The sequence below is a fragment of the Psammomys obesus genome, unplaced genomic scaffold (assembly GCF_907164565.1).
Source record: "Psammomys obesus unplaced genomic scaffold, mPsaObe1.curated_primary_1811, whole genome shotgun sequence".
NCBI classification, from domain to species: Eukaryota; Metazoa; Chordata; class Mammalia; order Rodentia; family Muridae; genus Psammomys; species Psammomys obesus.
In genome coordinates, this window is record NW_026593286.1 from 5604128 (window position 1) to 5615319 (window position 11192).

An 11192-nucleotide genomic window follows, 5' to 3' on the forward strand; every position below is an offset into this window, starting at 1 on the left:
AAAAATATTAAGATGTATTATCAAAAACTTTGCCCACATTTAATGTTTTACTAGTAAATTCTAGTAAACATTAAGAAGATAATATACACATACACATACCTGTTGTTTTTTATCAGAAAACAACAGGTATAACCACTGACTCTTCATTTTTAAAGATATTATAAAGTCAGCTAACCCTAAGCACCAAATCTTAACAAAGAAAAAGACAATGACAATGGAAGAAAATAAGTATGGGAGGATAGAACTCAATGTACTTCATGTACATAGATGGAAAATTCTTAACAAAATATAAGTGTCATGTCCAAGGACTGGAGCATTCCATTATAAACATCAAGCTTGCTGGGCATGGTAGCACATGCTCTTAATTCCAGCACTCGGGAGGCAGACCTCTGTGAGTTCCTGGATAGCCTGATCTACACAAGCAGTCCTCAGGCCAGCCAAGGCTACATAATGAGACCTTGTTTCAAAAAGAAAGAAAGAAAGAAGAAGAAAGAAGAAAGAGGAAGGAAGGAAGGAGGGAGGGAGGGAGAAAGGGAGGGAGGCTGGTTTAAGAAAGAAAGAAAAAGAGAAAGAGAAAGAAAAAGAGAGAAAGAGAGAAAAAAGGAAGGAAAGAGAAAGAAGAGAAAGAAAGAGAGCGAGAAAGAGATAGAGAAAGAAAGAGAAAAAAGGAAAGAAAGAGAAAGAAGGAAAAAAGAGAAAGAAAGAGAAGGAGGAAGAGAGGGAGGGAGGGAGAAGAAAAGGGAAAGAAAGATAGATCAATCTTCCAGAGCTGAAGAGATGCTCTTCAGAGGACCCAGGTTCGATTCCCAGCACAGACATGGTAGCTTACAACCACCTGTTAACTCCAGCTCCAGAGAACCTGAAGGCCTCTTCTGGCCTCCAAGACAACATGCATACATGCAGTACACTGACATATTCACGAACAAAACATTCATAATACATAAAATAAAAAGTAAATAGATAACAAAGCATGAGATTAGGATATGGACAGATATGAAGACCAGAAAAGCAGAATAAGAATCTAGAGGGTTGGGTGGTAGCTCATTCCTCTAATCCCAACTTGGAAAGCTAAGCAGGAAGATCACTATGGGTTCAAGGCTAGTCTGAACTCACTGTATACAGTGAGTTTGAGACAAGCCTATGCTACATAGTGAAATCCTATGTCAAAGTGCACCCTTGCATGCATGCACCGAAAACAGTCATAAATACAAGGTCACTGGACTTTTGACCACGGAAACACTAAATGCAATAGAGTGTTTCTCCAATAAATGCTGCAGGAAAAAGCTGACATCCATGTAGAAACATCAACTCTGCACCTTACACCAGACACAAAATCAGCTGTGTACAGATCTAAATGTATAATATCATGCTACAAAACTGAAGGGAGGGAGGGAGAGAGGGAGAGAGGGAAGGTGGCAGGGAGGGAGGGAGGGAGGGAAAGAAAGAAAGAAAGAAAGAAAGAAAGAAAGAAAGAAAGAAAGAAAGAAAGAAAGAAAGAAAGAAAAAGACTTGTTAGGTAGAAATTAGGAGGTTGTCAAATCCAATTGCACAGAAGACTTATTCTAAAGATGCCATTAAGAAAAGTTAGCAGACTGTGGAGAATAGCCACAAGATAGCTACCAGAGAAAAGACATCTAGAATATATTAAGAAAATAGTCCCACACAAAAACAAAATAATTCAAGCATAACCATCACAAAATAAGATACACAACAGCACATTAAGAGCTGTGCATGCTGAAAGAATATAGCTCCGTGTTAGGAAGGGGCTGCCTAGCAGAGTGAGAGCCTCCTCCCACACCAACTGCTGATGGCATGGGCAACCGAAGGGCCCTGGGTCCACTGCTGGCAAGAACGTAAAAAATACAACCGCACTCTGGCATGGTTGTTTATGCCCTTAATCCCAGCACTCAGGAGGCAGAGGCAGGTGGATCTCTGTGAGTTGGAGGCCAGCCTGGTCTACAAATCAAGTCCAGTATAGCCAAGGCTATACAGAGAAATCCTGTCTCGAAAATCAAAATAAAAACCTCTCCAGAAGACAGCAGAATTATGTTTTAATATCAATTTATATTTCTAGTCATACATATGTATGTATGTATAAATGTATGTCTGTGTAGGCATTTGTGCAGGTGAGTATAATGCCCTCTGAGTCAGAAGGCATCGGACCCCCTCAAACGGGACTTGCAGGCAGTTGTTAGCTTCGTTATAGGTAGCTGGACCCAAACCTGAGCCCGCTGTAACAGTAGCCAGTGCTTTTAATGGCTGAGCCAGCTCTCCAGACCCTAAATAAATTATTTTTATTTTACTTATTTATTTATCTGTTAATTACTTTTGGTTTTCTGAGACAGGGTTTTTCTAGATAGCCCTGGCTGTCCTGAAACTCAATTTATATACCAAGCTGGCCTCAAACACAAAAGATTCACCTGTCCCTACTTCCCAAATGCTGGGACTAAAGGCAAGTGCCACCATGCCTGGTTTAATAATTAAAAAAAAAAAAACAAACAAACAGAAAAACTTAGTTTGGAAGTGATAGAAATATTTATTATCTTGACTATGACAAGTTTCAGAATGTGTGACTCTGAGCAGGTATACATGAAAATTCATACACCTTAAGTATTACAGTGGATGATGTATTTCTGCATCTATTAAGCTATAAGAACATTTTGTTCTCAGCTTGTGCTAGCACACTGGAGCACTCATTAAAGATCATTATGAACCTTTCTAATGACTGGTGTGACCATACAGCTGATCATCCAATCCAGGAAGTGTATGCAAATGAAAGTGGAATCTGAAACTAAGTAACAGTGTTAGGCCTCTACATCCATCTGTGTGAACTGGCATGCCCTGGGCAAATCAGCATGCAGGCTATAGGAACAACAAACAGCCAATCTAGTCTTGGTGCAATTAGATTTTTCCTGAATAGAGCAGACCCTGAAGTTCACTCTGAGAGAGACAGTGCAAGGCTGGCAGCAAGTTGTTCCCATACCCTCATTGAACACCTAAGAAACAGGCCAGTAGGACTGAGCGAACAGGAGAAACAAAGGCCCTACCTCCAAGGTCATGTCACTTCAGCTTATTTGTTTGTTTAGATGAAAAAGTCAAAGAAGCTGCAGAGCAACCCCCAGTCCTAATTATCTTCCAAATGTCTGAGTGTCCTGATCCTCCCTTAATAACCTTTGCAGCCTTGAACAATGAGCCCATAGAAAAGGCTGTGCCAACTTCTCTAAAGCAAAGTCCAGCAGGGCGGGGGTGGGCTGGGCCTAGCTCTGGGTGCAGCCCTACACGGGGCACTTTTTACAGCAGGCTGTATGGAGGGCACCCTGATATCTCTCTGAGGTAGCAACCACAGCTCCTGAGTCCTATCTGAACATGGGACTCACACTTTTGAGTTTTCTTCAAATGGGAGGCAAAACACACTGAGTCAGTAAACAGCAAGCACTGAGTACTGTCCTAACTTGGTTTAAGCTGTTTCAAGAAAATAAAGAGCTCACACCACTGTACTCTGAAAAACTAGGCAGACAGTTAGGAATTTTTTCCAAGTGATTTTCTAAAGAATGACACCATATTTCTAAGGTCAAAAACAAGACAGATAGGACTTGGCTCTGTCACGCCACAGGCAATTTATCAAAAAGCACTTGGTCTAACAAGTAGTTATTAATTTCACCGGCACTCTTAAAAAAAGATTTAATCAGATCTAAGGCCTTTCCACTTGTCATTTATTGAAGAAAAAAAAAAAAAACTTCAGAAAACTATTAGTTTTGACTAGAATCAAATGGCACTCATTCAACTGTCTGCTTATGTTTTCTCCGCCATTTGTAAAGAAAGACAAGTAAATATTAACAATAAACACACACATTTTCATATATATATATATATATATACACACACACACACACACACACACACACACACACACACATACACACATACACAGCAGTCTGTAAATAGCTTAGATTTTACCCATAGCAACCCTCCTGATATTCAACCACATAGCTTGGGCAAGCAGCAAGACCTCACACCCAGACTCCATTCCAACCCACATCCACAGTGCACTCTCTGCTCACCAGCTGCTGGCTTCCAGGGAGACCAGTGTCTTCTCTCTGCCTAGAGTGACTATGAGAACTGGCCTAAGCCTGGCTTTTGGACCAGTTGTGTCCCAGGCGTGGGCACTGCCTCCAACAAAGCCACACACTTGGTAAACACATGGCCACCAACCTGGCACAAGGCCTAGCCTTCTTCCTGCTACTGGACTTGGAGAGCACAGAATGGATTCTAAAGCATGGAGTGCTTTCTGGGTAAAAGTCCCTCTGCATGGTTCTCAGAAGCCCCTGCCACTAACCAAGGCAGGCTTTAACCATGCCTCCCCACTGTGCTAGCAGGCTACCTCAGGCTCACCACTGTGCTGGGGAGGAATGTACCAGCGTAAAGCTGCAGGTACCTGAGATGGTGGCTGAAAAGTGCCTGACATCTCAGCTGAAATATGGCATGTGGGGGCAAAGTCAGGCTCCCTGGAACCCTAGCAAAACACAAGAAGGGCCCACTCCCAGTGGACAGGAAGGGGCTCCTGACTATAGGGCAACAACACTTGGCCTACAAAATGACTCCAAGTACCCTCAAATGCAACTCTGCACACCTTCAGGCCCAGGCCAGCAGTCACAGGAACCAGGGAGTCTTTCCTAAGGGGAAATCTACCAAGTATGGACAGTTTTTTCTTTCTTTCTCCAAGTCAAGGTGATTGGCTAGGGGTTTTGCCCAGGAAATATGAGATATCTAAGCAAACTGAGAAGGAAAACCTATGTTGAAATCCAGATAAAGGTCACAGTTCCTCACAAAGCAAGCAGCGCTGACCACCAGTAGGCTGACATCTGCTGAGAACAGATGAGACTCTCAGGTCACCAGGAAGCCACCACTCACCCACAACCCTAAACACCAAACACACATTGCTCAGAACTACTGAGCAATTCTTCCAACCCATTATAATGTTCCGTTATTACTCAGCTAGCAATTAAACAAAGGCATCTCCTAGGTTATACTCATATAGCTCAGATTGGTCTCAAGTTCATCATTCTGCTTCAGCCTCCAAGTCCTAGCCTGCTCATTTCTAAGTAAGCATAATTTTTGGTCCTGCCATCCCTGTACAGATCAGATTACAGATTCTTTAAGCTTTGAGGTGTTTGTCTGTGAATTATGCACGTGTTTATGAGGTGCATGTGCCATGTGCATGAGTACATACTAGATAAGGGTCTATAGTATACCCTTGACTATCACTCTTCTGTTACTTTTGAGGCCAGTTCTCTCTCTAAACCTTTGGCTCATGTTTTCTCAGCAAGCTTCAGCAAGCCTCCTGTCTCCTCCTCCTCTGAGCTGGGGTCACAGGTGTAGATGGAATGTCCAGCCTGTTAAAAGTATTTGAAGATCCAAACTTCAATCTTCTCATCTATGCAGCAGCTAACCGCTGAGCCATCCCATAGCACTTCTTCAACATCTGAACACAAACTTCTACAGTGACTGTCCAGCAGGCTTCTAGCCTTCAGCCTCAGAATGAGGCTGCATCCACCGTTGGTCCCTTTTATTGAGATTTCTAGCTTTATAGACTACACACAGGTACTGGCTTCCCTGGCTCTCCAATCCTCTGATCTCTCTAAAGATCCCTCTACAGTGACCCATCATGCTCCATCAGCTATTCCTTTGGAGAACCCTGACATTCATAAAACTCCTGAGGAAAACTGCTTACCCAACATCTATTCTCTGGCCACAGGCACTATCTATCAGCTCCATCTATAAAATCAGCCTCATTTGAAATATTTTGGAATTCTAATAAATCAAACTAAGTGCTTAGTGTCAGCACATTAAACTCTATAATGTTCCTGCTTAGCAGGGGTGAGTAGAACTAGAAATGAGAGGTGGCAAACATGTAGAGTAGGTTTTGTGCCAAGCCAACACCATGAAAAGACCCTAGTATTACTCCCATCTCACAGATGAGAAAACCTAAAAGAAGAAAAGACTCTTGTCATAGAGCTGAGGGAATACCTTAAGTGCAACACTGTGACACACCCCTATAATCAAGAGGCTGAGGTGGGGAGATCATAAGTTCCAAGCTAGCCTGGGCTGTGTAATGAGGCCAGGCTTCAAAACTTACTCAGAAACCTTTTACTTTTAATGTTGACAAAAAGCATTTCAAAAGCACTACTTCTGTATGTACGATTTTCAAATCTTATTAAATGGCTGATTTACAGTTATACTAAATTGACTTTTAAACAAGGAAGATCTTATAAAACTTACGGATACTGTTCACTTCTTCCAAGGTCTTTTCTGGCAAAAAGAAAGTCTTAAGCCAAACTGTAAGAACTCACACCTCTGTGTGAACAGCAGGGTTACTCTGATCTGGTTACTTCAGAGAAATCACTACAATAACATTAATACTGTGCCTACCAGGTTTCAACCACAACAGCTGTACAGTGTGGCCTTATGACCAAGTGCTGGCTCATGGTGGAGTGAAGGTAGCAACCAGAAGTACCAAGCCATATTCTGAGGACATCATGAAGAGTTTTACCATAAGATTCTTTTAGAAGTCTGGAAAAGCCTACAGACTCCTTCTAAGAATGTCTCTAAGATTTTAAAAAAAAAAAAAAATTTCTTTAAATCCCAGTACTCCAGAGGCTGAGGCAAGAAGATGGTGATTTTAAGGCTAGCCTGGGCTACAGAGATATTGTCTCAAAAATAATAAATACTGGGTATCATTATATTAAATGAAAAGGCCAGACTCTGAAAAACAAATATTGTGTTTTCTTTTATATACTGAGCCTAGTTTCTATACACACGCAGACAGACAGACAGACACACACACACACACACACACACACACACAATGAAAGCAGGACTATTTGAGGGGAAAAAAAACCTACTGAGGGAGGAGGCAGAAAGAAGTGGGTAGCATATATGGTCAAAGAACAAGATATATTTGAACTCAAATGTCACTATGAAACCCATCACCTTGTATAAAGAATATATGATGATTAAATTTTTAAAGCAAAACTTTTTAAGAAATTAATGTCATTTAATTAAATATTTATGTGGTGGTTTGAATGAAAAATGTTCCCAGTGGCCTCTGGTATTTGAACACCAAATTTGATGATGCTGTTTGGGGGGGGGGGGGGGGGTCTAGGAGGTACAATCTTGCCATAGAATGCCAGCCTCTCCCTCTCCTTCTCTTCCTCCCTGTTTTCCTCTTGAATTTGAAGATCTAAGCTCTCAGCTTTCTGTCCCAGCCACCAAGCCTGACACACCTCCTTGCCATGATTAATCCTTACCCCCCTGGAAACATCAGCAAAAATAAACTGTTCGATCAGCTGCCTTGATCATGGTATTTTATCAGAGTAAGAAAACGTATGATTATACGATTGTAATGGAAGCTCATTTTAATAAATGTGGTCATATTAACAGAACTCCTTCTAAGAAACATACTTTTTTCTCTCCCCACTCTGGGTAGCCATTCTGAACCAGGACAATCACGTTTTACAAGGACCTGGAAGTCCCACACAAGCTCCACACCAAAAAAGGCAAGTTTTCACAATCACAGTAGCTGAAGAACACTAAATTGTGCCCTCCAGATGTGTCCACGGTTTGCTCCAACAATCTATAAATAAATCTTACTGGGAAAACAGCATCTGCAGATGCAATTAAGTTGAGGACTACCTGAATGGTCTTAAATCCAGCAGCAAGCATACTTAAAACACAAAAACATGGAACAGAAGATCATGCAAAGGCAGAGGGTGATTCTGAAATGCAACAGCCACACACTCAAGAGCTGCTAGGAACTCCCTATGGTGGGGAGGGCGGTGGAAACGACAACTGCCAACTCCAGACTTCTAGCCTTGTCAAACGCAAGATACATTTCTGCTGTTTTAAGTTGTGGGAAATTTGTTAAAGAATCTACAGGACAGCAGCTGAACCTACTTCTAATATGTTCTACCCCTATGATTTCCTAACACTACTTCTAAATTAGATTCTCTTTTATACTGACAGATGGGGAGATGTTAGGACACATCAAAGGTCTGAGCATAATCCATCTAAAGTGATGTCAAGTAGTTTCTGAGCAGCAGCACCGCAGCAGAAGGATGCTGTCTTCCTCAGCCTGCAGGAAGGTGGTAGAAAGAGGATCAGGGTCAACACCTCTTCTAAACAAAAAAGGCTGAGAGCAGGAGCCACTCTGCACCACAAGCCACATTAACTGCTGCACACGGCCCTTCCTTGATGTGAGACACTGCTCTAACAATAATTTAACTGACTAGCCAGACACCTTCAGTTCCTAGTACTAGGAGTAGTAACTGGCCAACTGTGACACCTGATATGGTCAAAGACTTGCCACTAGAGATTTCCTCCTCACAGAAGCCCATGACAAGGAGACATTTATCACAAACTGGTAAATAAAGCAGAATATAAAATTATACCTGTTTGATGTAACATCATACAGCAAATATCATAAAGCAAAACAATGTTTTCCTTTGAAACGGTAAGGAAAAAAAGAAAGCTGCTGAGCTACTGCAGTGACCTGTCTCCCTTTATTTTAAACTTGTTTTAAATTCATTACCCTGATCTTAATGCTTTAGGAAAAGTGAATGACTGGCTCAGCCACGGAGAGGCACAGCTGTGGTTCCCAGAATGAACAAATGCTCCAAAGCTCCTTTTCCCTGACTCCTCCCACATCCCTCTTCCTGCAAAAGGGACCTACCCCCACATCCAGCGTGCATGTGCATCCACACATGGATCTGCACATACACACATACACGCATGCACACACGAGAAGTGCCTGGTTCTGTTTGGGCTTTCTATCCTGCTTACTACTGACACTACAGGTAGTTCTCTCATATCTCAGAGGTGGTGAGACTTCTCCCAGAGCAGAGGAAACATTTATCCACCCTATGTTCCCTTCATGTTTCCAACACTGAATACAACATTAAACTGTTGAAAAAGAGTAAAGTCAAATTTTTCTAAAATTTATATGGCTTCCAATTTATTTGTTTCACTTTAGAAATCTGGTAACCACTGTGAGCCGTCCTTGCTCTCAAGTGAGTTCTACATTTTCCACAAACAGACAATCTTTTGAATTTGCTTCTGTGCAGACATACAGAGAACCAGAGCTGGCCTTGACTGCCTCAGAGCTACCTACCCAAACCTAAGGAGCCTAAATCCACAAAAGGATTCAAAAAAGAGGCAGCCCCACATCCCCAAGCCCATGCTGGAAGAATGAGCAGCAGGACCTATGTGTAGCTGCACTCAGATGCAGTCAGCCCAGAAGTGAGGTGTTAACGCCCTAAACCTCTACTGGCCTCGAGACAATGTCACCAAAAACACAAATTACTAAGTGATGATTCAACCTCACATGAGTAGAATAAAGTACCCTCAATTGAAGCCCTAAACCTCAATTGTCCCCCCAAATCCTAGGCAACCTAGAAATATCATCCCCTAGAGATGGTATGAGAACTTTTCAAGTTCCAAAGAACACTCCAGCACAACCAGGCTAGGGACTACTACTCTGAAGGAGCAAAGGGCAGCTTCCTAAGCACAGCATGGGCAGAAAGAGTCCACATGGATATCCTCATGTGACCCCAAGAAAAGGAGAGGGTCTCCAGATGGTACAGGGAGACCCCTCCCTCCAGATGCCAGGTCATACGGCACTTTTTTTTAAATAGCTAACTTTGTAAGAATTATTTGTTATGTATACAATGTTTTGTCTGCATCACCTGCATGCCAGAAGAGGGCACCAGATCTCATTACAGATGGTTGTGAGCTACCATGTGGTTGCTGGGAATTGAAGTGAAAGAGCAGCCAATGCTCTTAACTGCTGAGCCATCTCTCCAGCCTACATATGGCACGTTCTAAAAGCAGTGGCTGGAGCTAGACAATGCTAGGGCACATCAGGGCGAGCAAAGATGAGGGACAGGAGGACAGACCCTCCAGCTGCATCAAGGAAGAAGTGAGAAGCCACTCAAAGACTTACTAGCACTTCTTAAAATGGGCAGAGAACAACTCTTTTTAATGATTTTCTATTTCAGGAACATTCCAATAAAACTTGTCTTTTCTCTTTAAGGTTCAACCTAACTGACTGATTGCTGCCATGACTTTAAGGGTCAAATGATATGGCTATATGGCCCTGGATCTGATAAAACTGAGAACAATCTACAGCAACTGTGTTCAGTTACATGTTACTCAGCAAACATAAAACTATGACATTTCAGAAATGTAATGATACCAAGGTAGACGAAGCTCCAGTTAGGAGCCAAACAGTATGATAAATTAATTTACTGCTCTCACTTCAGTGCTGACTGTTCAGCGGGTACCTATCATTCTGATGCTGACAGCAAACACTTTGCCAAGCACCACTGCCCTCATTAATTTAGAGCTCCTGGCAACCCAAAAGGGCTCAAGTCTTAGATAAAGAACCTGCAGCTCAGTCACATGACTCACTCAAGGTCACTAGCTAGTAAGGCTGAAACAGGACTCCCTCCAGTTTTCAGTCTAAACTTTAAACACTATGTTTTATTGTTTCAAACTGACAAAAATCTCTGTTATCTTACAAGGAGGCTCTGTATTTTCAGAGATTAAGAAAACAGACAAGAAGTGGATGTGGAGGCACAAGCCTGTAATGCCAGCAATTGGAAGGTAGAGGGGCAAGAAGATTAGGACTTCCAGGTCATCCTCACCTATGTAGCAAGTTTGAGGCCAACCTGAGCTATATGAGACTGCCTCAGAAAGGAAAAGAGACTGGAAAGATGGTTCAATAGTTAAGAGCATCTGCTGCTCTTGCAGAGGACCCAAGTTCTGTCCCCAGCACCCACAATCATCTATAATTCCAGGTCCAGAAGAGGCAAAGCCCTGTCTGGCCACCCTGAGTATCAGGCCCTCGCAGGGCACACATATAAAATTCATATACATAAATAAATGATAAAACTCATATGCATAAATCAATGATCTTTTGTTTAAAAAAAAAGAGAAGGGAGTGTTGAATGGTGGTGACCCATGCCTTTGATCCCAGTAGAGGCAGGTGGATCTCTGTGAGTCCAAGACTAGCCTGGTCTACAGAGTGAGTTCCAGGACAGCGAGGGGTAAACACAGGGAAACCCTGACTAGATAGATAGATAGATAGATTAGATAGATAGATAGATAGATAGATAGATAGATAGATAGATAGATAG

At 42.2% G+C, this 11192-nt stretch overlaps 1 protein-coding gene across 3 annotated transcripts in view; it reads right to left on the reverse strand.

The window, feature by feature from the left end:
• Dgkd (diacylglycerol kinase delta) overlaps positions 1 to 11192 on the reverse strand; it is a 96245-nt gene that overhangs the window by 49841 nt on the left and 35212 nt on the right. The window contains exon 1 of one of the 3 annotated variants that reach the window (XM_055616376.1): positions 4062 to 4135. The exons of the other annotated variants lie outside the window; for them this stretch is intronic. The gene's annotated coding sequence lies outside the window, so the exon portion shown is untranslated. Of the gene's footprint in view, positions 1 to 4061; positions 4136 to 11192 lie in introns of those variants that run through there. 3 annotated transcript variants of the gene reach the window in all.